The sequence below is a fragment of the Bombus vancouverensis genome, chromosome 11 (genome assembly GCF_051014615.1).
Source record: "Bombus vancouverensis nearcticus chromosome 11, iyBomVanc1_principal, whole genome shotgun sequence".
Lineage (NCBI taxonomy): Eukaryota > Metazoa > Arthropoda > Insecta > Hymenoptera > Apidae > Bombus > Bombus vancouverensis.
The window spans coordinates 7,468,506-7,495,195 of NC_134921.1; the positions used below are offsets into that span (position 1 = coordinate 7,468,506).

The window sequence follows — 26,690 nt, forward strand, 5'->3', positions numbered from 1 at the left end:
TATTCATGGATAGTATTAGAACGCCTACTGATATTCATGTGATAACTGTGAACCAAATAAAATATGATTAATACAGAGTATCAGCAAAATGATTAATCAGTTAGAATTTTATATTCACCTAAGATTAAAATCTGAAATATTTAGGAAAAATTTTGTGAAATCTATATGTAACAATTAATTGTATAATAAATGTAAAAGTAAACGTAGAAGCTGACAGGAAAAATAATGAAATTGTGTGTTGACTCTTATAACCCCTGATCTAAATGCCAAAGAAAAAGTGCTATATTAAACAGGATACTTTAAATAGTTTCCCGATCAAATAATAAATATAATGGAAAATCTAATAATAATCGAATATCAAAATTGATTAAAGCAATGATTAAGAGTCGCTGTCGATATAAAGATGCACATATGTAAATAAGTTTAATTCTATTACATAAAATTGATAATAGTTTCATTACAATATTAAATATATGAATTTCTGAATGCAAATACACCAACAATTTAAAGACTTAAACAATAATTCTTTACTTTCCTAAATAATTCTTTAGATGTATCTCATTTTTCCTTAAGTGTCCTACGGAACGAAGGTGCGCATTAATAAAAGAGGAAAAAGATCGATCTAGACAATACTTAACGCCTCTAACAGTAACCAAACCCACGACAGATGGCCTTGAAAAGGCGCGAATTATTCACTAGGATTCCTCGATAATTCTGAAAGCACCGTTTTTTCCCGTTAGCCTGAATACTCCATTTGGCTAGCCGCAGGCGTTAATTACTCTCCTCCAATAGAAAATATTCAATCAGACGAGGAAACGCTGCGTGGATCGATCGATACTCTCCTCCGTGGCATTGTTTCGCACAGTGCATCCATTAAGCATGGAGCACGATAATTATTCGTTTTGAGACGGGAACGCTGAACATTTCGGTTGGTTTCGATGGAACTTATGCCTTCGGCTACGAATTAGTTGAACTTCTTTCAATTTTCACCGGGCACCATTCGTCGAATATAAAATGGAATTTTTAACGAGCTTAATTTCAATAGAAACTGAAACGTAGATCGCGTCAGAAACGATTTTCGAAGGTTCACGGTGAAGGTAGCTATTATCAAAATTACCCCCAACTAATAGGGGGCTTATAACCTCAAATGCGTCATCTTTATGGCATGAAGAAAATCGAGGGATACCATTACTCTTTAAACTCGCCCCTACTCGTTTCGCCCTCCGTAATTTCCTCGTTTAATTTCTATTTCTCTCCCTAACGAGAAAGGAAGTTTTACGAGCGAACAGTAGCCCCTACTGTTGATGCGATGCCTGACCAGCTGTTTTAGATATCTTCAGGACGGATCGTGTAATCTTGATGCAACTTAGAGAGCGTTTAAAATAAATTTTATTGTGTATGTGTGCAAAATTAGTTACTCTTTCGTGAGACTATTCAAGTAGATTCATGTATTGTGTGGCTATCGCATTGACATTGATTGAACAGATAAAATTCATCTTTTAAATGTTGCTAACGTTTCAACAAAGTTTATTCATATCAACTTTTTCAAAGTATTCGATTGCATCGTTAAAAATTCTATTTGCTCGGGCACGAAGCAATCCAAATTCGATGATGCTTGAGGCAGTGCTATCACGCAGCGTTTAGAGCCGCTCGAGGAATAGCGACGTTTATTTCGACGGTTCGAGCGTTTAAATTTTAACGAGGAACCGTGGCAAAAAGCGGTGCTACCAACTTGTAACAGTGGCATGCAAAAACTTCATAGACCGGTCGCTGTAAAGTCTGCTGTTCCAGAGTGCCTGAAGATCATCTAGCCGTAGCGGCGCACTATTTATTCAGAAGAAAGTCCTGTAAAAAAAGTCAGCCTGCAAACGACGTAATTCGTGCCGACATGCCGCGAGAGAACTCGAGAAGAATTTTTCTCGCGAACGGCTATGTACAAGGTTTCATCCCTGGTGCTTGACGTCAAAAATATTTTCGCCATTTCGACTGATGCGTGAATTTTTCCTCGGCTCTTTTATCTTTTTATCGGCGCAATTAAATTTGTCGGAGAATTTCGAAGCACCCCAAAGTCCACCCTATGTCATTTTCCTTTTGCCCGTGTTGATTTAACCGGCAGGTATGAATATCTCGCAGCGGCAGGTCGACCAATTTGAAAAATTTCCAGCTGAGAAAAAGGCAGCGTGCGCTTACTAAACGTAAGGTTACTAGAAGAAGAGCTTTTGTACGAAGCCGCTACCAATTTACGACGATATGCATAACAAGGAAAATTTTTGTAACGTCCTCGAATTTTCAGGATCTATATACTAGTATGGACTCGCAACGAGAGAATCTAAAATTTTGGTAGACTTCCACGATATTGATCCCAGGATATTGTCGTATCTATATTTTCTTCAAAATAACGAGACTTGGAAGAGAAACGTGCACAAACGGAAATAAAGTCGGAGATATCGAAGAAAAGAGCAACCAACCTGAGAATCATCCACGAGGAGAATCGAAATCTCGAAGACGTGGTTGCGCCAAGAAGAATTTTATGCCAGAAATTCTCAGACAAACAGATTCCTATCTACGCGACAAGATTCAGAATCTTTCGCCTCTTACTAAGATTCTATGTATCCCTTTTGTGGCTCCAAAACACGATACATCGTCTGCACGCGATAAGATTCTCGAGAAATTGTGGCCAAAAAATTCCTTTCGTTTGATTAAACGATCGATAAATTATCCAGATATGTAAACACGAGTACTTCGTTCGCGAGGAATCATCAACCATCTAATATTTCATTCAAGGGGAAATATACACGAGAGAAACGCATTAAACGAATGAAAACATGCAACGAGAAGAACGAACACACTAGTCCCGGTGTAATCGTGGTGAATGCAAGCAAGACAGATGTGGATATTTCTTTTACGAGCCAATTTTTTATGCGATACGCTCGCGCTGAATGCTCCAGTAAAAAATTAAGGTGCATTAACTATAAAATGGACGAAGATCATCGAGAATGAAGGAGAAAGTGTTAGTTAAAATGAAACGGTGCTCTCCAAGCTTTATACCCGCCATCCTCAAACTAATTTCGACTCCTCCAGGATAGAACCATAGCCGAGTATAAAAGAATGAAAAGATTATTCTGGCAAAATTTAGGGGAGATTCATACGATAATCCAGTTTCGCGCGACTGCCGGTCATTCTTCATTTTCTCTGGATGAATTTTTCATAAAATTCTTGGCGTGCGTGTCGAGAATGGGGAAAGTTTCGTCACGTGGGATCCCGCTCCATTGTTCGAAAACGAGTTTCGAAATTTTATCGTGAGAATCGATAATATGTTCGCCACTTTGAAATCATTTTATTCCTCGATAATACCCATATCGACTCTCCGGCTCAACTTCTTTATTCCTAATTCTCCGTACGCGATCGACGCCAGTATACCGTGTATCAATTTCCCATAAATCACACGCACATGCCACGAAATCACGTCCAACTACAACCCACGTGCGCGCTCCTACGCGTATGGCGTCGAATTAAACCGAAGTTGGCAGGCTAATCAGAATGTACCGGCTTACAATATATCGAGCGCGATTCGCCGTAATTAAAATGATCCCCTGGTCGCGTTTTATCGGCGAGTATGGCGATTCGTACAGCTTAATAGCGGCAGAGCCAATCGCAGCGTCGAATCGAACACGATCACGCCGCGAGGGAGATTAAATCAGCTCGCATTGCAAATTAAATTCGAATGATGCGCCGCCCGTTTATCTTGTTACCGATTGGTACAGCCTAATAATTGAAATTTCGCGAGGGTCAAACCGATCACGAACGACAGTCAAAAGCTTCGTGCATTGTCTTTTGCATGTGTGCGGACGAAATCTATTGCGAATGGAATATGTAGGTGAGTATGTACGAGTATGCATGTATGGAATTGCGAGCATGAATGGGCCTTATTCGATAATTCCGCTGGAATATGGAGGCAACGATCCACACTTGCGGTTGTCCAAATCGTTAAGTAGCGATTGGACGGTTCTATTGATTCGATGGCGTGCAAGTGACATTGGTGGTTCCCTACACTGTTGGCGAATCGGAAACTACATCACCAGCTATTTTCTCAGGGAGGAAATCCCATGATTGTCAGAACTTGGTTACGTTTGTGTCCATACACAAAGTGACCGCTGTGTAAATGTTTGAAGCGACAAAGAAACCAATTCTGTGAGGAAATGTGGAATCTTCATTATTTTGATGTTGAATAATGTGCATACATAATTTGGTAATTTGATAATTTGGGGAAATGACGTGATTATTTTGTTTCCCAGAATTTCGTGTTATTGTATATTAAATCGTCGTTCGAAATTGTTTAATAAAATTTTATACAGAATGACGTCGAGTTAACTTACCAAGCGATGACAAATTTCAGTAATTTAGTAAATTTGGAGTTTATACGACTTCAATGTCAAGTATAATTATATTAAAAAGTTAACGAAAATTTCGTGTATTGCAATGTTTCGTTTCGTATCATCATCATGAATTACTATTTATTAACTATTTACTGGGAATTATATGAGGCAATTTTGTCGCTGTTTCCGACGATATAGTTTGGCAGAAACTTAATTTAATAATTTGAGAAATGTACAATATTACTTCCCAAGAGCTTACGCGCTATTACATATTAATTTATTACTTGCCATTATTTGGCGTAATACCATTTACTGCCACTATGAATATACTATATATATACTATATCTACACTATGTATATTCGAGAAGAAGACAAATCTTGGTAATTGGAAAGATTTAAAATTTGTATAACTTTGGCTTGATATGTGAAGACAATTCAATGAATCGAGAAATCGACAGTTTTCCAGAGTCGTGCATTATTATTTATTACATTTTCAAACAGGATCATTTGGTAGAATTTTGCCGTCCCAAAAATATTGTTCGACCGAAACATATACCGAAATTGGCTCCATAGCAAGTCTTGTATTAACAAAACGTACTGTAATTACACAATGCATTCGTTCTGTATGCAACGGGACAACAATGAAAATTTACTGCACCTCGTTTTGCAAAACACGGTCAGTGTACAGTGCCAACTAAAAGTACCGGATTATTCAACCTACCGGTGCATTTCATAACGGCAGCAACGTACTTTCGTACTCATCGCCGTTTCCCAGCTGTAAACTTTTAAACTATGGGATATATCACCTTTTGTATTCGGCTCACTGTTGCATTTTACAATCCGCGAAGTTTACGCTTAAAGACCTGCAACCTAGTTTAGCTTCAAACCGGCAGATAAACACTCGTCATTCCATGTAAATTTATCCGATATGTAAATTTTTGAGCCTTATATCTTAAAAGCTAACTAAAAAACAAATTAACTAAAAACCAAAAGATAGCACTTATTGTTTCACCTTTTATCAATCGTGCATCACGAAATAAGCTATTCGTGAAAACACGCACACTGAAATTTGCATGAGAAAAAATTCGCTTGGCGACAGTGGAAAATTGTAACGCGTAAAATTCCACGTCCGTTTACGCGGATCATGCGTTCTGGTAATCCCGGCGGATGTTGAAACGTCGAGGAAGCGAAAAATTCACTACGATAACGAAAAATCATGGCGAACGTTGCAACGAATAACGAGAATGCGGTCTTTTCCCTGTAAAAATGTCACTAGCAACTGTTGACGGAGCTGTGGTACGGTTCTACGGCGATACAAGCGAGTCAATCGCACGTGCTCCTGATATTTTCCGATGGTGCAACGTTTGTCTGGCGAATCCAAGAACCAGCCAACTGCGAACAACGAATTCAACGCGTGTACACGGAGAAAGTATCGTCGATTGCGAGGCTGTTCGCGTTGCTCCATCGAATTAAAGGCGATAACAAAGTGAAATCGAATCAGACGAACGAGAAGGAAAGTGGTTCTAGATAGAGTCAAGCGCTTGGCTAATTGAACAGCCGATAATTTCTTCATTGCCCTATTTACAATGGGAATATTTGCATTGAAAATACTCTGTCTGTGAATTTGGCAAATTGTGGGATAACAGTCTAAGTTTAAGAAACCAAGAATGTTATATCCTCAGAATATCTTTGAACGTGGAATAATTCCAGGCGTTTTTTAAATTAAAGGGAATTTGGTTTTTTTCTCAAATCGGATCAAGTTATATGGAATGCTTAAATTGGAAAGATGAAATTTAACGAGAAGCCATAGAATTAATTCGATTGTTAAAAGTGCGATGACAATGAAGGAGAATAATTACAAAATCTATCGTATAAGAAACGAGAGACGGTTCAAAGGGACAATAATTCTTGATGAAGGCAATAATCTCTTTCAATCGGGAAAGAGTCAGCCTTTATGTTCAACGACTGACATTCTGAATGACCAATTCCGACTGGTCCAATTTGCACAATTTACGCGGTTCGATTTCGCGAAAAACTCGAACGGTTATTGGCTGGCGAAATGTTCACGGTCCACGAATTCCTCAACGCCGAATTTCAATCCCAGCCATTTCGCAACTTTGTTCTCTAATTACAATCCCTGTCGAACTTTTATTTCACAAATAACCAGAAATACAAATATATTATCGACCAGTAAAATCCTCGATAAATTGGATTAATTAACAAAATTTAGTATTGGCATTCATATATATAGTTGATACTCATTTCTAATTATTAATATTTGCTTGACGTTTATAAATATCCAAAACGATAAATATATCACAGACTAATCAAATTTTTATACAATTCTTTTAATTTTAGAAATCAACAGCATTAATATCTACAGCGACGAGTACATGTATAAATTGATACATATTCTTCTGATAATTTCATTTATTTAATTTACGTGATTATTGTTGTTCATACATTTCAAGTTTACTTTTGTTTACTGTTTTCACTTTGAACAATCGTCTCAATGTCTCTTTGAACAATATCTCATTCCACAATGTAATGATATTAATTCAGGGACTCGCAATACATATTTTATGTGGGTTATGAAAACAAAATGTTGCAATTTATATGTTTGTTACTGTACACCATCGGTGCATTTCAAATTAAAACATTTGCCTTATTTTCATATATCACTGACTAATGAAATTCTTATAAAAGTTTATCAGCATCGTAATTACATAGCACCAAAAATACTAACACTGTAGTCTACATACATTATTTATAGTATTAAATACTCATGTCTCATTAAAGTAGTTTCTATGTTTTCAAGAAGAAACACAGCCACGAACATACTTGTAAATAATATAGTCAGTAAAATCCTCATAAAATTTCCCTAGCACCAAAAACTCACAATAGGAATTTATATGCATTATCAATAATTCTATGCATCCATTCCTAATTACAATATCTTTCCCACTTCTGCAAAAAGCTTGAATTGTACATAATAGATAGCTAGTAAAATTCCCATAAAGATCCCTCGTCCGAAAAGTTGTGGCATTACTATCTAAATATACCTATATACCATCAATTTCCTTGCACAGTCCGTATAACGTTTATCGAGGCACCATAACCGCGTCAGCGTCCCCATAGACGATCACAATAAACAGGAAATAGCGTGTCCCGGGAGAAATTACATAGAGTGGCCATTCTTATCAGATACAGGACTTTTCCGTGCAAGATAAATCAGTTAAGCGTAATTTCTCTTGGCAAACTGGAGCTCGACTAAACGGCGTAAAGGGTAGGTATTACAGTATAATCAAGGAAACATATGGGTTTCAAATCAAATTCACGTTACGCAAATATCCATCGAATTCTTTTCAACAAACGAAAAGCTTTTCGGCTGTAGAAAAATAGCTACTGCAACCGAAAAGTTCTATCGTATCGCGTACATCGAATGACAGTTTATTTTCTCGGCTAAATTCAGAGAATTTGTCGCATCGAAACGAGTAATCCCGTTGCAACGCGCATGCCATCGGTGGGGATCAAAGTGCACGCGTTAAATTGCTGCCGTCATGAAAGACGAGAGGACACAGACTGGCGAATTCCCTGCCAAACCGCGTCGAAACCCAGAACGGGCCCGGGTGCATTCGAACGCGTGAACGCAACATTCCAGAAACCGCTACTCTAACAAGGACAGACACTTTGGCCCATTGACGTCACGCTGCGTCTCTAATCACTGCATCACGTTGTGTGCACATACGTACAGAGCGCACGGGATGCGCGAAATACCACGCAAGGTTCGACGCGTTTAAAGGGTAAATAATGAGAAAATTTTCCTGTAATTTTCACGACGGGTTCCGATTTTTCGAAGCGAGTTATCACATCAAAGGTCGCTTTTTCAACATCGCGTAGTGACTGCCATTCTCGTCACGTTATATGAAAATATGTTAAAAATTGAAAAGCGCCCGCGTTTAACAGGCATTGATAATTAATGTGAGTTTTAGCACACGTGGCGCTTTGAATTTTATAATCTTTTTATATCACAGCGCTGCTTCGAAAACTACAGATCTCACGGGATAAAATATTTCCGGAGAAACGAAACTTCTGATTATTCCATTTGCGGTGAGTTTCAGTGAATCGCGCGGGATTTCGTACGATTAATATTAAAAGGCCACATTTTTCTAACTTAAACGCGAAAACAAAGTACATCCTCTCTTTTATCCCGTAGACACGCGTAGCTTTGATTACTCTTGGCGAAAAAAACCTGACACGATACAGGGGTTTACCACCTTTGAACTTTTAATTGCGCTCCAAACGCGATTTACATTTTTTAACCATCCGACCGAGAGACTTAAAACACGTCCGGTTTTCTCCCAGCGATTCACCGCGCGAAAGTTACCGGCTATTTGTTCCTCTCGCAGACAAGATTAAACGGAAAAAGGATTTTCCTTTCTTTCTCTCTCTCTCTCACCCTCTTTCTTTTACTAGATATCTTTTTGGATTGAAAATTTGTTCCTGCATACAGGAGCGATGAAACTATGATACAACACGCGCGGTGATATCCGTGCTTTGAAACTTGAATGAATCATCTTTGACACACGAAGCAGACAGGCTCCTTGGTTTGACGAAGAGATAAAATGAGAGTATCTTTATGAAAAAGTCAAAGTATGCTAGGTTGAGGTAGAGTTATTTGGGCCAGAAGGGTATTTTAGTGAAGGTCAGTAATTTGTCTTGCAATTCACTAAATTCGGTTATGAACAATTTTTAACTTCTTTAATTTAACTCTCTTAAAGGAACAAATACAGTTAATACTCTTAGTTGTAATTGCCATACTTCAGCAATGCAATTTCGTTAGTTCTTACATACTACAATATATCGTTGCTGATTCAAATAACATCACTGTAATGTTAGTCGAATTATTTTTTCAAATACACACTTTACCATATCCTAAAATGTGGACGCGAAATCGCGACAATTTGAAAAGAAACACACGCGCGAGAAAATAGAAGGATCGAAGAAACTTCATGGGATGCCTCTTAAAAAATAAAAGACAAGAAGAAAGCAGAAAATACTTTAGCAAAGTTTCGGTACTTGTACGACCCGTCGACCTTTCTCAGGCTCCTTAATGATCATTAGAGCGACGCGAGTGTAGCAACACACTCATGTGCTGGCTCATATAAGAATCATCATACGTTTTTGAAGTCTGTCTTAAATTCATCTCCGTGACGAGACTGCTTTCTGGACAATGAAATCATTTTGGGTCATCTATATATCGTTCTCTCCTGTGTATACGTTTATTGAAATCCAATGTTGTGTTAACGCAACGTTTCATTTCTAATTTATATTATTCCAATCTATTCTTAGATTATAATGCACCTCTGTAAAGTATTTACTATTTCACTATATTTCCGTACCTTGGCAAAATAAAATGCAACTTATTTTATTTACGTTTCCTAATAACGTTGCACTTATCCAGCTTTCGTTAATTATTCCACCGCTTGATCAAAATTATCCGAAATCTTGGACCAAACTGATTCCAAAAAGGAATTTAAATTTCCTATTTTATATACCAAGCTTTATACAAAATATTTTTACAACAATATCACATTACACTTTTAGCTTATTCACGCAGATAGTGAATTTATCGACTTCGTTAACTATTCGCATTGAAATCGAAAGATTAGAAATGAAATGAAAGATATAGAAGAACTCGACACAATTTTACTTTCTTCTTTTCTTCGAGCCCTTGCTGGTGGCCTGAGAGAGTATGTTCCTCACTTCCGGAAACGGTTCGTGAGAAGGCTTCGCTTTGGGCCGTGGGAAACCTAGGCGAACAAACGGATCGTTACTAAAATGGAGCCTCCGTACGTTGGCTCCTGCCGCGATAAGCGGCCAAGAGTACCGATAAGAAAACGCAGGATAATCCATCGCACGTCTTTGGGTAGAAACCGATAGTAAAATTCCTTTACGAGAGATCGACTGATCTCGGCCAGACCGAGATTCACCTCGTTACACGGATCCCCCATAAACTTGCTCCGGTTTATTATATACGTATACATAATATACATATATGTACATATAATACATAATTAAACCAACTTCCACAGACAGATCAAATTTTAATAATTCAGCGTCTGCCAGTTTTCTTCGTCCGTAATAGTAGGAAATCATAAACTGGAATTTCGAGAATATTATGGGCTTTTCGTCCTATAGGGTGTAAAATATTTCATTTGAATTTCCGATTTTAGTGAGAAGAAGGACTGTCAACGATGTTATTAAACTACAAAGGAAACGAGGAGGATGCAACGGGGGTATTAATTATCTTCTTCCGATGTTAATATGATAGAACTTTGATTATTAGAACATCGATTAAGTTAATAGGTTATTGGAAACTAATTAGTCGATTAATTTAATAGATTTTTGGAAACTAATAATTTAATAGATTTTTGATTAATGAAAGGTGTGACTCTTGTCTGAGGATGGTCGCTTATAAGAAAAATTAGTAAATAAAAAGGGGAACTGGAAGAAATACTTACATCACACAAAATAATTTTCCCTTTTAGACGAAATTGTTTTAATATACAAAAAATTATGCAAAAATTTAATTACCCGAACAACATGTGCTGCGATTAATTTGAATAACCCATACTCTACTTTATTCTAATAGACACAACACGAATTGATTGTCACGATCGAGATTCTTTTTCTTTTTATTTCTTTAGACTGTATGATGTATTTTTTAACTAACTTTTTCATCTAGTTTAAGAACGTAAGAAAATAATATAGGATGCTATATAAAAAATACAAGAGAATTTTAGTTTTCTGTTTTCAGGTAAGAAGAATGCATTCAAAGACACCTGTCAAAACTAGTTTAAATACAGTATTATTCCATTAATTCCTTCCACCCCCTATTTACGAGTTACACGACCTCAGAAAGGCTAAGAAATGTACGTCTCATTCACAGAAACGTGAATATCGCCTCGACCAACGCAACGAAATCAAACGAAATCAAATACAAGGAACGCGGGCCGACCTCGAAGGACGGCGCAACAAAAATCTTCAATTCCCTCTACGGCACGAAAGTAAAGCACTTGGAACGATCTAGGGCTCGAGTTCAGAGCAACAAGAATGCTTTGGTAGAACCTTTCGCGAAGTAGAGCGCACAATGAAAGGCAAATAATTAACCCGACATCGAGTTCTGGCTCGTGATGATGTCACAATCCACAATTAATCATGTAAGTAAACGCAATTAAACTTCTGTAAACACGAAACTCCAACTGTACGTGGCCACTGAACCTATGTCTCTCAATTTGTGTAGCTTCCTCATCGCGTCCTTCTTTTTCTTCTTTATTATCTTTCCCTTCGTCCTCTCATTGATTTTCACTTTTACTCTTTTCTTCTTCTTTTTTTTTATTTTACTTCCCCCCTTCCTCCTTTTTTCTGATGAATGTGCTTTAGTGAGTGCACTAGCGGGATGCATTAGCCGGTAATTGCTACAGCTGGAAAAATGGCACTTGCTGGAAAAACGATTGACCACTTCTGGCTGATTGCGGAGTCTCAATTGCGTACGTGCACCACAGCCACAATTCGATATGTTCGAATGGATGTTGCTGAATAATGTTAACCAGACACTTTTCGTTTCGAATGTGGTAATCAAATTAAGAAACTTTTATCCGAAATTTGGATTTCGCTCGCGGTGAACGAGTTTTTATCGAACTTCGTTTCCACGTGAAAATCTAATGGAAATATGAATAGGAGATCGAGCATTTGCTGTTGGAAGCTACGTACGAAAGATAATAGAAATTTAAAACCAATAATGACAAAGCTGTCCATCTCGAGGAAGTTTATAAAGAAATAACTAAGAAAGCAGAAAAAATACAGGTGACTTTACAATCTCTTTGCTGTTTATGAATCTACGTTATTATATTTTCATTCTTTGATGTCCAAAGTACAGCTAGTGATATGAAATAAATCTTTCATAAAATTAAAAATTTGTCGTGGAATTAACCTGTTTGATAAATATCAGATTTTGTATTACAATAGATATTTAATTAAAATTAATAATATCAAATGATGGAGAGTGTAATTGAAATGAATAATTATACTAACATTTTGTAATCATCTTTCAATAACTTACCCTTCACCAAAATCTTCATTTGTCTGTCCGTGTCTTTTAATTCACGTCCGTGTAACGGAGGTGTATTCACGAATAAATAACGAAAAGATACACCAGGATCATCGTCACACTCTTTTAAGATAGATAGAGCGCACTAAAACCCAATAAATTTGATTATTTTTCACGAGTAGCTCCATTACTCTTACTTTGCGATGTTTGATTATTTCATTGTGTATAAAACTCCATATAAACTCTCCAATTTTCTAACATAAGCGTTTTATATACCTGCAGTATCTCAATATCGGACAACATCAATGTCGACGGTACATCAGATTTGACCTTAAATTCTTCGCTACCTCTGCTACTAATTTCCCCGAAATAGCTGCTTTTTCGTATCGAATCTCTACTTCCGCTCCTAGTCGACGGAGTGTCGAGAACTGGTTCGTCTACGACCACATAAAGTCTACAGAAAAATATTTCACGTTAATCAAATCATCAACCTTTTACGAGCTATCCTCATTTTATTTGGTATTAGCAGAATTGGTTCAAAGAAAAAATTAGGTTGTTCGGAAAGTTCGTAATCAATATATTTTTTTGCGTATATCGTGAGATTAAACAAATGAAAATTTATTTGGAACTTGTCAAGAATAATGGAAACTAAAAAAGGTTAACAATAAATTAATATCTCACATATGAAAATCACTGGAGAAAATTTTATAGGTTCATTTTTTCTCATTCTCTTATTTTAACCTTTTGTTTAAAAAACTTTATTTTAATATGATTAGTAGCTAATAGCAGCTAAAATTTCATCATGACAAGCAATATTTTTAAAATTATGAAGAGGATAGGAAAACATGTACTTAGCATTGACACAAAATAGAACAATAATATTGGTAACTTCAGATTGATTGACGGCTGAACTTTAAACTTACTTTTTCCGTAATAAATGAAAAATGTAACATGTCATATTCCTCCGTTATATTCGTCATATAATATTGTTGTAATTTAGCAAGTAAAAGGGAATACTTCGTACGCTATCATTGTTATGGGCTTCACACTTCGTTCTTATGCACCGGAATCACCCGGCAGTCGAACAAGAAAGAACAAAATAATATCACAATACGTAACAATGATTTGCTTGAGGCAACGACAGGCGTGGAGAATATATCAATTCTATGTCCACTTTAATAAATGTAATTCCAGTATTATTTGTTTCAGTTCCTAATAAATTTTATGAAAAATTCCGATCGTTTTCCAAAGAGAGAAACCATGTGAGTAAAAAAGAAAAGAAAAACGGTGCATATATTGTTCCACAGAATGATTGATCTATCAAAATACATGAAGTTCGAATTTTTGTTACATTTCTCTACGAACTTTCCGAATAGTTCGACAAAATCGCCAAACGTATGGCGATTTTTCGTGGAACGGGGATACTCGAATCCAACAAGTTGATTATAATCGCGAAGCATTATGTTTACTTTGGACTGCATATCAGCTCGAAGCCGCCTTTAAAGCTGATAAAGTTGTACACGGGCACGTAGTCCCGCTCGGAGATCCGGCAATAAATTCTGAACGGTTGCTCGTCGCAGATTGTCTCGACCTGTGCGAATATCGTGATGCACGTGACCGAATCAAATGAAAATTTATTAACGTTTATACGACTCGCGAACATATTTCTGTCGAATTTTTTGCTGTCAACGACGTTCGATGCAAATTATTATTATACGAATTACAGAGACAAGCTATCGTAAATCTTCTATTTAAAAACCAATTCCACGACTGACCAAACTCGCCTTTCTATCAATTCCATTTACCTTTCAATATTGATATTAACACACAATGCACCACAAGAGGATTCGAACACATATCATTGAAAATTTTAAAGACGAATATAATATAGCGAATGTTATACGAAACTTTTTGGAATTTCATTAGCACCTTAACCTAGACACATGATTATATCGGTAAAGTTTGAAACAAATCCAAGAACGTAACATCTAAAAGTTACAAGCATTTATTACAAACGTGCACTTAGTAAGAAATTAGACAAACATATAATTAATGTTGAAACTTCTCACGAAATACTGTGGCTTACGAGTATAATCTTTGTTGATTTTGGGGAAGTGTATACTTGCAATGAATATCCTGTATATTTATGCTATACAAATCTTCAGATTCGATTCGGATTTTGCCAATATGGTCATGACAATCGTTGCAGTGCTAATGAAATTTCCAAATGTTTTATATAATACGTATGATATATTCAGAAAATATTTCTATAAAATCAAACATTTTTATGAACCAGTGAGAAGTTCATAAAGTTAGGTTTGAATATAATAAATCAATTATTGCGCAAAATTTGAAATGATGGGAAATAAAAGAGAAATCTGTTTTTCACAGTCGAAAAGCTTTTGTATCGTGTACCAAAGAGTTGGAAACGATGTTCCTTCATTTTTCAATATTTTTGTGCGTGCATTCGACTGTAACGTTGAGATAAATCGACACCGGTTCCGTTGTAGATGAGAAATTTTCCATTTATGAAACGGTTGAAAGGTATAATGAAAGCGGCGAGAGCTCTATCACGATTAATATTAAGTGGATTAAATATTGAATGCGCATTAAATTAAATTGCCTTCAATCAGCTGTGAACGTGAAACAACCGAGGATGCCGGAATACCTCCGAAAACGATCATGTCGATAACATTCATGGTCAGTTTAAATAATTCAAACACCGAAAATACAGATAGAGCCTTGATCCTTTGAATACGTTCAAGAATATGTCATATTAACAAACAAAACTGACTTACAAAAATATTCGAACACTTGTATATTCTCATTTTATGAATATAAAATACAAATATATAATAAAAAGAGACTTATCAAAAAATTTAATAAGATACAAGAATAGAATGGTAGATAAATAAAATAAAATCAAAACCTTATAGATCATATCACATGTCTAAGATTTTTTAAGCATTTTTTACTAACAATAGATATATGTTTGCAATATCTTATAAATATTTTGTAACTTTTACATACATTTTCAGACTGGTTTTAAATCTGACCAATACAATCACGATAGTTATGTCTCACCACGGTGCTAACGATATTTCAAAATGTTTTATACAACACATACAATTATATATATGAAATATTTCTATGATAAGTGTTTAAACTTTCGTGTAACCAGTGTATAATTTCAACATCGAAACGTGAGTATTATTTTATACCGAATAGGAAAAAGAAGCAGTATTGTGCAATACTATAAAAAAACTATAAAGTATCAAATATATTAAATCACGGATGGTATCGAAGGTATTCCAACGTTCCACTGGGTATTAGAAAATAGAAAATAGTACGATACATCGATGAAGAGATCGGTAATGTCTGGGAAATGTTCGTTCCTCAAGGTTATTGTCGTTCTCTCGATGGTCATACTGGGATTTCGCACGACGGTCACGTTAACTTCCAGGACCCGACGTAGCAACATAACTGCACACCATAGAAACTTCTACTCTTACAGAAATCTCGAATTTTCTTCCCATTTTGTCTTCTCACATGCTTCTTAAATTTTGTCAACTTCCAAAGATACCAAAAGACATATAAACATTTCACACACACATATATATATCTTTAAAACGAAGTGAAATTGTCCCTGAAGTTTCGAGCAATTTAACGATTCTCGACATTCACGGTTGATACACGGATAAAATCATTCTATCGAAAGGAATTTTTTTGTTTGTTACCTTTTCCTTGGACAGTCATCGGATTTTCGCAGTTATATTCGGTTATACGTCATCCATCCTTCCAATTCTATTCGAGTCACAACAAAAATCCCAAGGCGGTGGGGAGGGGAGGCGGGGGTAGAAAAGAAAAACTTGGGCAACCAAACGAAGGACCATTGATTCGGCGTTACGATTTCAAGAGGGTCACGGCAATCCCACATAACTCATGCCTTTTTCTCCTCCACGACCACGATATTCCATCCTTGATGACCATACAGAAACGTCCTGAACGGAATTCGAACGTTTTGTAGCACAAGTAACACGTCCCCTTGAGGTAATCCGATCTTTTGATAAATCGTTCTCGGTTTCCTTTCAAAAATCCTTTTTCAAAAATGTTTACGCTTGTCCTCGTAACGCCACGTTTTTATCCCAAACTTTTTCAAAGTGGAATAAGAGAGAGATTCGCCGACGATCGTGGACGCAAAGATTCCTCTTCAAGTTTCCAGAATGATTCGAAATAATTCACTGATTTCAATTCGAACGTAGGAAGGAATTAGAGCACATCACGTTGGAAAATCCTTTAACTGCGTCTATATATTTTCGAGAGCGTTATTCCGCGCGCTTGCGTTTTCGTGTTTAACCAACTGCTTGGAAAACGTTGATTAACGGGAACAGATATTCTGTAATGTATACGCGTGATTGTTATTGGAAAGAAATGAAAATTACGTAAACGTTGGAAGTGGTGCACCGAGAAAATTTAATTTAAAGAATTCTCTAAGTAGGTCCTGAAACACCGCGCCCGTTCATTGCGATGTTGTTCCAATGCCCTACTTATCGAATTGAGCACAATGGTAAGTAGAAAAACAATTCCATGCTATGAGTTCTTTTGACTTTATCCTATTACGCGGAATGGCAGACAACACTGGAATTTCTATCTCGTTTGTACGATTGTTTGCGGAAGTCGTAAGAAGCGATATTAAAAAATGAATCGCCATAAGCATTAACGAATTTCAACAATTATCAAGAATTTTTCTGTCGTTTCAATTTCTCTTCATTGGAAATCCAACGTGTAACAATCTTGATAATTTATTACCGATTCCTTAAATATTTATTCTAAATTTCGTAGAATATTATATTCAAGATTACTGTTTAAAAAATGTGAAATCCTCTTCTTTCGTAAAAATCCCAGCCAACAGCGAATAATCAATAATCAATAATAAGTGAATAAAAATAATTTCACAATTACCAAGAATCCTTTTCCAATTTCACTTCTCAATTCCCCTCCCTTTTGTAAAAATTCCATCCAATTGTCATCGTTGCGAACGTCGACGAATTAAAATAATTGCACAATCGCCGGCTCGATAATTGCTCTTCCATCTGATTTCTCAATGTCGAAAGCTCAACAGATTAGACGATTAAAATTTCCCCCTAAATTGTTTGATTTAAATCTTCTAGAATATTAAACTCAAGATTATCGTTCAAGAAATTGCACATCCGCTTCTTTCGCAAAAATCCCAGCGAGCAATCATCTTAATTTTAACTTCCTTCATCTCCATAAACCCCTTCATCTCCACTCGATGAATTGATCCAGCACCTGAACTCGAGGAAACGGAAGTTCTGGACTCCTGATGAATATCCCGAACGAGGGCTGTCGAGTACCGATGGCCCCTTTCGGCCCCATACATATTCGAGTGGCGTCCTCCCGGTTTGATCCACCGAAAGCGGCCGTTTTTGTGATGGAAATGTCTCTCCGGTGTTGCTCCGCTCGTTCTCCCCAACTCGTCACGAATTTCCTACCCTTGGTTCCCGGATAAACACCTCCGGTCCAACCGAAAGGCGGAAAGAAAATCAATGCCGGTTTTCTCCCGATTGACGCGATGTTGGAAATCGAACGAAGATCACGATCAATTCGCGTTACTAACATTTAATCGACTTGATCGCAGCAATCCGTAACCACTTCGAAAATAATTGTCGAGACGAGATGGTTCTCTGGAGTTGAAGGTTGGCTATCGAGCCAAGTGGTTGTTGCTTCCTGTTCCCGTGGAAATTGAAAATTAAAACAGGTCAGGCCAAGTCGGCCTGCAAAGATAGCTTGCATCGCGTCAAGATAGATGACGAAAGATTCTTCCTCTGGTTTCACAGAAAATTGCTAGGGCAGATAGGATGAGATACTAATGCAATTTCTTGTTCCGAGATGGATCAATTTGGTTTGAAGAATTATATGGGTAATTTTAAGGCGGAGAAATAATCGTTGATTTTTAAGTGGAACTGAAAGTTTCGTTCCCTCTAGTATTCAAGCGTAAAATTAACCAAACGATGAAAGAGAATGAACATCGGCGATAATGCTTTTCTTTATTTGATTAAATTGCAAATTATTGTAACGTTTTATTTCACTTGTATCGCCACGCGTTCTCTGCCAAAGGAATTCCAATTTTCTCGACAAATGGTCAAACGTGTTCGCTCGAGATCACGTTTCGAACCTTTTTAAACTACGTTCTGCCAGCGCACCGCAAAAAAGCACGCGCATGTTTCCCCCAGAAAGAGATCTTGCTCTCGTGTATGCGTAGATATAATATTTATACCAGCAGACGCAATCGTTCGTAAATAACATTCGATTGCACTGACGAATTCGATACTTTGTAACCACTGAAACAATACTTTTTATCGCACGGAATAAAATACAAAAGAATCCTTTACAACGTAAAACACATATTGCAATGTTACGCAATCTATGTGTTATTGTCTTCCATTGACATTTATACCTTCATCGTTCGTGATATAACAATTTTTAATTGCTGCTTTGTAGTTATAAATGGAAGATTCTGCGAATAACGTGATTTTATCGATTTACAAATGATTTAAAAATAACAACGTTTTTTAAAATGTTTGATATCTCAAAATCCTACGCTCCCTTTCGTATAATCTACAGAATGTGTCTCGTTAAATTTGCCAGCGATTCAGCAAGTATCAGGGAAAAGTCCCTTTCAATAGACCTTCGAGTATAAAAACCGGTACTTTTTCCAGGCAACCATAACAGCGATCCAATAACGGCATGTACTCGTTATTTCAAACCTCCTCGCAATTTTCCAATCCACGAAAATCGATATGCACCATGGAAATAGAATTCTGTTACAATATTCTATGCCCTTATTGTCTTATAGGATGTTTTTCGTTGAATGTGTCCGCGGATCTCTTTACATTTACTTCCTAACAATAATATCGTTCTAAGAATATTAGAACAATATTGTTTTATTTTATTTATAAATATACGAAAGGTACTAAATATTCAAAGGTCCTTCCATTGTATCTTTGAAAATATTGATAATACACACGAAGGAATAAAATTCTTCGGCACTCTTAAGTTTATCTCGTCGATGATTTGCAAAAATTCACAGAGAAACCTTGTAAAGAAATTTCTTATGCGAAGGACAATATTTTTCCCAACAACGGGTGCCAATCCAACAACTGAAACCTACAAGGGCTTTAATTACGCCCGCTGCAAATATTTGCATTTCAAGTGGCTTTTGCTTGCCTGCATAATGTTTGACACAGTTGCAGCAACAGAGATGGGCTTAGCTGCCGGAGCACGCTTCTAAGTGCTACTACGAGAGGCTCACTTTGTAAACCATGTAACTCCATGATACTAACAATGAAAATCGCTGAAAATTTTCACATCGAATTTCCGTACATACGCATTTTTTTGCGGCCAGTGGAAAAAAATCTAATGACCGATTTCCATTTAGTACTGGCCAACTCTGGTCAAGCGACTTCTCGATAATCCGAGTGCACTCTGTTCATCGTTTCGTTATCCATTCGCTCGTGAAATGTTTTCAATTTTCAGAATATGGCTTCTATGGAGGTTACCCGAGCAGCTGAAGCAGCTTGAAATCCCATCGAATAATTTCCAACGCTCCTGTAACGGGCTCGTTTCCCATTTGACGAGTTTTGGCGAAGTACCATGGAAGTGGTATCCTGCCTTCTTGGCGATCTCCGTCGTGACGTATTTCGTATAACAAGAATACCACGTAACATCGCGAAATTGGGGCAACGTCCGTCAAACTGCGATTAAACTTACAAACTCTGTCCTTTGGTCGTTGTTATCAGTCGGCCTGGTTGGAAAGAGTCGTTGAAACGGATCTTTGTCTCCTTAGTGAGTCGTGTGTTCAAGTATTTTAGCACTCTACTGCAGTATATCTTGAGTGAATTAGAGGTTTTGCGTGATACGAAGGATAGCACGAAAGTAGAGCAAAGTTATATAGAACTGGAGTTCAAAATTGGAAACACAGGGGCGCGAGTGTTATCAGTTGCTCCATTTGTAATGACTGTATCTGCCTATCGACCTACGTTCCGCGATAAAACACACTTGACGTATATCCAGCTCGACCATTCGCAACGCACAAATCAGTCGACGTTGGATCACAAGGTTCGATTTTTCTTGGAATCCTGTTCGCGAGCAAGTTTCTTCATGAACAGATTACATGAATCCCCGGGAAACGCCGAATGAATGCGGCAGGAAATTTGCTGGAAATCAAGTTAGAAAGCAACGTGTTAGCGTCGAATAATTTCATCGAACTCTGTACGATGAGCTTTCCAATATCAAGCTGGATTGTGTCCCGTTTGAAAATCCGATTGGCTATTCCCGGTTCGTTATCTGATTTGTCCTGTTATTTTGCGAAGGAAATGGAAAGAGAAGCAAGGCAGGCAGAACAGAGCGTTTTTTGTGTCCGATGGAAAACTCTGTTGCGATCAATCGGCCCGCATCGTTCTACGGGGACATCGAGAGTAAGTATCGCCGCAACAGCTTTTCGAAAAAAAATTTATTCCGCGCCGCTCGCTAGCTGGAAAGGGTTTTATGTACGGCAAGCTTTCACAAGCAATTTCCCGGGGGGGAGCGAATAACTGCGTATATCCCATAGGTGAGGTCTCTAACGTCGTTTTAACGACGCTACGCTGTCGAGAACGCTATGCGAACCAACGACGAGAAACAAGATTTTCGTTCGACCTACCAGCGACAAAAATAAAACTGTATCGGAAAATCCCGACTCCCTTTCACGATCCTCGTCGTAACATTGCTACGCATTTAAACAGGATTAGTGCAAACTGTCAGTACTCGTGAATTTTGCAGCAGCATTCTGTCTTTGCAAAGATTCGTACGTATCTACCGATTAATATACCCGAAGAGCAAATTTCTCCAAAGTTGTTGATTCGGCACTGTGAAAAACTACCTCAGATTGTGTGTTTCGAAATTTTCCAAAACCTTCCATTCGTATCTTCTCTCATTAAACCTTGGCACGTTTTTGCCCTGAAAGGGACACCGAGACTCTTTAGTAACAACAATAATAATAATAATAATAAAGAACTATAAATACAAAAATAATATCAAGAAACTAAAATGCATTGTCCAAATCCGACAAATAACTATTAGGTGACACATCATCCGAGTATCGTCTTTCGAAGACCACAAAAACATGCAAAATCTGAAAAGTGTCACGAATCATACAGTCGAAGCCTTTAACACAACTATAATTTATTCAGAACCGCTTAATAGCGTTCAAACGTAAAGGTAATGATATTCTTTGAGGCAAAATACACCCGGGAAAACTACGAATTTTCTTATGAATATATTTTTAGGATGCACGGCCTTTAAAACGCGGTTTACTTCATGCCGATATCTCAAATGGTTGCCGAGATACGGAACCTCAAAGTGCAAGCGTACAAGCGCTGAATTCTTGGATGCACCGTGACCTATTTTTTTTTTCCAGCAACAGTAAAAAAAACTGTTGCGTCAGCGTTTACCGCTGACCAGTGCACGCAATGGGATACGAATTTGAGGCAGGTTTGTGATGTCGTGCGAGTGTCAGGTACGAGAAGTGCGACAAATTAAGTCTCGCTTTGAACGACAATATCTCGAGAACCGGAAGACGCTTCGGGACAAGATACAGAGCATTTTACGGGAGGGTGGCACTGCTTCTAACGACATTCATTTGGTCCAGAAAAAGTGGTTATGTTCCGAATTATTGTGGATTAAGGTAAAAGAGGATTTGATAAAATATTGGAGGGAATATAGAGATATTTTATGAGCTTTTGAGATAATTTTTTAACAAAATCATATAACGGTAGATATTATGAATGTTGCAAAGATGGAAGTTGCCTTAAAAATAATGTTATAACTAGTATGAGAATTCATTGATTTCCTAAGCAGGGCGATTCAAGGTGATTTCCACTTTGACAGGAAAACCAAGCTTATTCTGCGCAATCGGAGGATCGAAACGACAGTTTGATATGACAGATAGGAGGCAAGGAAATTAAATGAAATCCTGAAATTCGAACGAAACAAGACTCACGTCGCGGAGAAATGATTCTTGTATCGACTTGTTGTCGTTTTACAGAAAACGCAGCCGTGTTCGTGACAAGGCGGAGAACGAAGTATTTTATTGCCAGAATGAGCGAAGACGCAAACGACAGAAAGCAATTACGTATAGTTATTGAGTTTTCAAAGAAATAATGTGGAAAGGTGAGAATGTTCTCCTCGCTGGTAAAGTGATAAAACAGGTACACACGGAAACTGGAATAAAGAAGAAAGAAACGGAAATGATCTCATTAAACAGGTCGGAATTCAGCGGACCATATAATATTGACAGAATCGCTTGGAAGAAATTCGAAGCGTTTTTCTCCGTCTGGAAATCCTTTCTCGTGTTTCTGAAACCAATGCATTTCACTGAGCAATTTCTAAATTTGTGCTTCAAATTCTCCTTGAAAATTGAGAAACGCTCGTGAAATAAAGTACGAGCATTTGTGAAGTTCTTTTTGAAGAAACGGCAGCCTACATATCAGGATTAGGAATGCAGTGTTTTGGAAAACTTTGTAATTTTCATTTTAGGTTTTATGGATATATAATGTAAAAAAATTACTAAAACGTTAGAAAGAATTTCCCAAAGATTAATAAAAATCTATATCGAAATATTCAAATCGTTTTACCAATTTGTTTGGGCGATCATTATCGAGATGCAACTTGAAAGATGAGCAAGGAGCCACATACAGCAAAGTCTCATCTGTTGCACGCGAAGGATTAATTTGAGGTGGCGACGAGAAGATCTTGTTTGCAATTTCTTGCCCCACGGGTATTAGTTCAACGAAATCTTCAGGTCTGAAATTTCGCCCCACCTCAACTCGCGTGCATATACCGACATGTTTGTATGACGTACTATCCCAACGATTCTAGGGAACTTTAGCATCTGCTCGTTTCTTGTCTACAAATCCTTCAGAGCTAGCAGCTATAATCAGTAAGAAAAAATCCTTCACAATTGCTAGAACAGATTTCATCGCCGATAATGTTACTTCCTACTCTACTCTCTTACCCGTACTATCGTGACTATTATTGGAAATACAAATGTTTAGAAACCTTGTTGAGAAAATGGTTATACTTGAAATTTGGCAATTTTAATTTACGACTTTTAATTTGAATATCTAAAAATTGGGCTATTCGCAATTTGAAAATTCGTAAGTTGGAACATTTGAAATTTGAAACGAAAACTTTCATTTAGAATTTGCTAGCGCTACGGCCAAAACTTCTCTTCGTTCGTACTAAGAAACTTTCGACAGCCGAAATTATTCCGAATGTTTCACAACAGTATTGGTAGTGTAGCGTAGAAAACGACGCAAGTTTGTCAGGAGGGAAAGTCAGGAATCCGGAGTATCAAAATTTAATAACCATCCCCCTGAGATCCCGTGAGCGGAAGCTCGACACCCGTACTTCAACCCTTCGAGGGTTACCTCATGGAACTTTCAGAATTAATCCGAGCTAACTCGGAAACGACTCTGTTTCTGCTTAGACAAAGTTCAAATGCCGTCGCCAGCGTGCTATCTGACCCCGAGGCTTTCTAGGATTTCCACGCTCTCCTAGCCCCGACTATCCTTTTCTACTCTTCCCCTATACACCAGTGTTTTCTCTACCTCATTTAAGGTTACGTCCCGTGAGAAGTTACGCCGGACCTCGTTCAAACTTTCTTGAGAAATCGGCGAGTCGAAATTAATTAGCAACAGAGACAATCATCACCGCCAGCCTCCTTGCCCGCTTTCACTCGTAACTGGCAATCAAAATTTATTCGCAAGTTTCTGTTCTTCTCGAGCATCCTTCTCAAGCGAAGTTAGAAGAAATCTCCAACAGAACTTCGACTAATGGCGTAGTCGTAGAAAATGGTACTGCTAATTGTACCAGAAGCATCGTAATTTGTAAGTACTGATGAAGATCTTGTTCCGATTAAGTAAAACTGAACTCTGGCAGAATATTTTTTTTTTTTTTTTTTTTTTTTGTACTATAAACGATAATATGTTAAAGCGAAATCGAGTTAGAATTAAATATGAAATACTCTAAAGAAAGGAATTTCTTTGGCAATTAATTTCCACCCTTACACAAATTATAAAGGTACAGTACTATAATAATGAGTTTGCGAGAGGCTAGTACCGTGAGTCCCAGACGGAAGAATAAAATTTCGTTATTCGAGATGGAAAGAAACTCACCTTGACCCAGAATTTCTCTTTAAGTTTCCACGATTATTCAGTCACACTCCCCCGTCGTTCTGGATTTGCCTCACTCTGCCTTCTGTTTCCACCCTGAATCGCGTTGTCCCACGGGTGTTCAGCTACTTCCTACAAAAGATCAAAATAACGCTTATCAATCTCCGTGGCGAACAGTAAACGAGAATTTCGTGTTTTAAGGTTAAGTGGAAAGCAGGGGCGCGGCATTGCCAATGGTTTTCTAAACGCAGCCTTATTTTCAATGGCTCTTTACTCGCTCATGAAACGGCACACACTCGAACATTATCGCTCCTCTATTCTTTACCTAATTAACCCGTTCTCAAGACGAACGCTATGGTCTACGTCTTTTAGTGGACCAGGCAATTTTTATTCCATAATGCAGTCACGATATTTTTGCGATTTTTACAGCATAAAGAGTTTTAACAATTTTTTAGAGAACATAAGAAATCAATTTTCTAAAATATATCAATTTAACATATACTATGACTTTTTTTCTGATGTGGTTTGTTTGATGTGTTGTTGATTTTCGTAAATAACAAGTGGCAATAAAAGCGTAAGACAGGAACTGTTTATGTGGCACGGGTGCGCGATAGAATAACAAGTTATTTCATTCGGTGGAGATCTAGAGGACTAAAAAAGGTGCACATGTGGAATGAAGTGATACCCAATTAAAGTTGTCCGTGGTGGTCGCATGAAACTTCTCAGGTAGCGGCGTCGAGCTACGAATAACAAACTAATAAGCCTATTAGTGTGAAAAAAACGTCGGGAACGCGGTGTGGCCGAGTGAAGCTAACTCGCATAATTAAATTTCATCTTGAGACAGAGCAATGCGGAGTCGCCGGCGAATATTTTACCAACGAAAATTAATCGAGCAACATTCAATTTGACGCGCCTGACTACGGCTTAATTGCGTGCAAACTTCCTGCCTTAGTGCAAAATTCGCCCGAAAAATCCCATTATTTTCCCTCGCGTTGCTCGTTTTATAGCTACTCCAAACTTAGTTTTATCAGATTAATATCGAAAAATGTGCCCCAAAATCACTGAATCTCAATTAAATTGTCTCGCAAGTTATATATATATATGTTATTATTAGTTATAGTATTATATAGTTATATATATAATTATAATTATAATTATATATTATTCCATTTAATGAGTGAAATAAACCAAACAATATCATGTTCAACGATAAAATAGAAATACAGAATTGCTCTTTTAAAATTCAATAAAAGAAGTTGTTTTACCTAAATTAAAATAGCCAAGCTCCATCGCTCCTCGCTGTTAATTAGAAAAGATCGTGATCGTTGTGTCTTCGAGTTGAGTGAAAATTTGTAGGCTTGAAGAAAAACCAAAAATAGAGGATGCTTTTTCTTTTACTCTAGTCTAAACCATCATCCAAACCTTCATCCAAACATTGACCCCAACACCTTAACCATAACCATAAACCTAATCTTGGGTGAAGGTTTGGATGTAGGTTTGGTTTAAGGAAACGAATTAGAAAATATAGCGAGAGTACTGAACCGTTCTGACGCTCATTCAATAAACGCGAACCGATGAAAGAACCTAGAACGGATCAGGCTAGGTAAACTACAATTTTCCAGAACGTCACCCCTATCGAGAAAATGATCTCGAAGGTAGTGATAGAAAAAAAAGAAGAAGCCTGTCCTTGCAATCCTCCCTGATCCACATTCATTTGCGTGCTAACACTCTCAGACCCTTGTCTCTTCTTTTTCACCTGCAGGAGTTCGCAGACCTCCTCATGCTGTTCGTGTCACTCGGGCACACGGCATCGCTACGACATAGAGTATACGAGGTTCGTGTCCGTTTGTAACTTTGTGTAATTCTTTTTTCGGCAAGAATCGGTTTCCAGGAGGGAGGTATCGGAGTGGAAATGAGATTTCTAGGGGCAATTTGGAGCGAGTTTACTTCTAAAAGGGTCGAGATGA

The 26,690-nt window shown here is 37.5% G+C and overlaps 1 protein-coding gene across 2 annotated transcripts in view; it reads right to left on the minus strand.

Annotated features, from left to right (window-relative positions):
- Positions 1-26,690, minus strand: part of LOC117153179 (uncharacterized) — a 140,188-nt gene that overhangs the window by 62,206 nt on the left and 51,292 nt on the right. The window contains exons 2-4 of one of the 2 annotated variants that reach the window (XM_076622694.1): positions 24,727-24,855; positions 12,767-12,944; positions 12,503-12,635 (exon numbers count right to left, since the gene is read on the minus strand). The gene's annotated coding sequence lies outside the window, so the exon portion shown is untranslated. The remainder of the gene's footprint in view (positions 1-12,502; positions 12,636-12,766; positions 12,945-24,726; positions 24,856-26,690) is intronic. The other variant, XM_033326948.2, reaches the window with a different exon arrangement.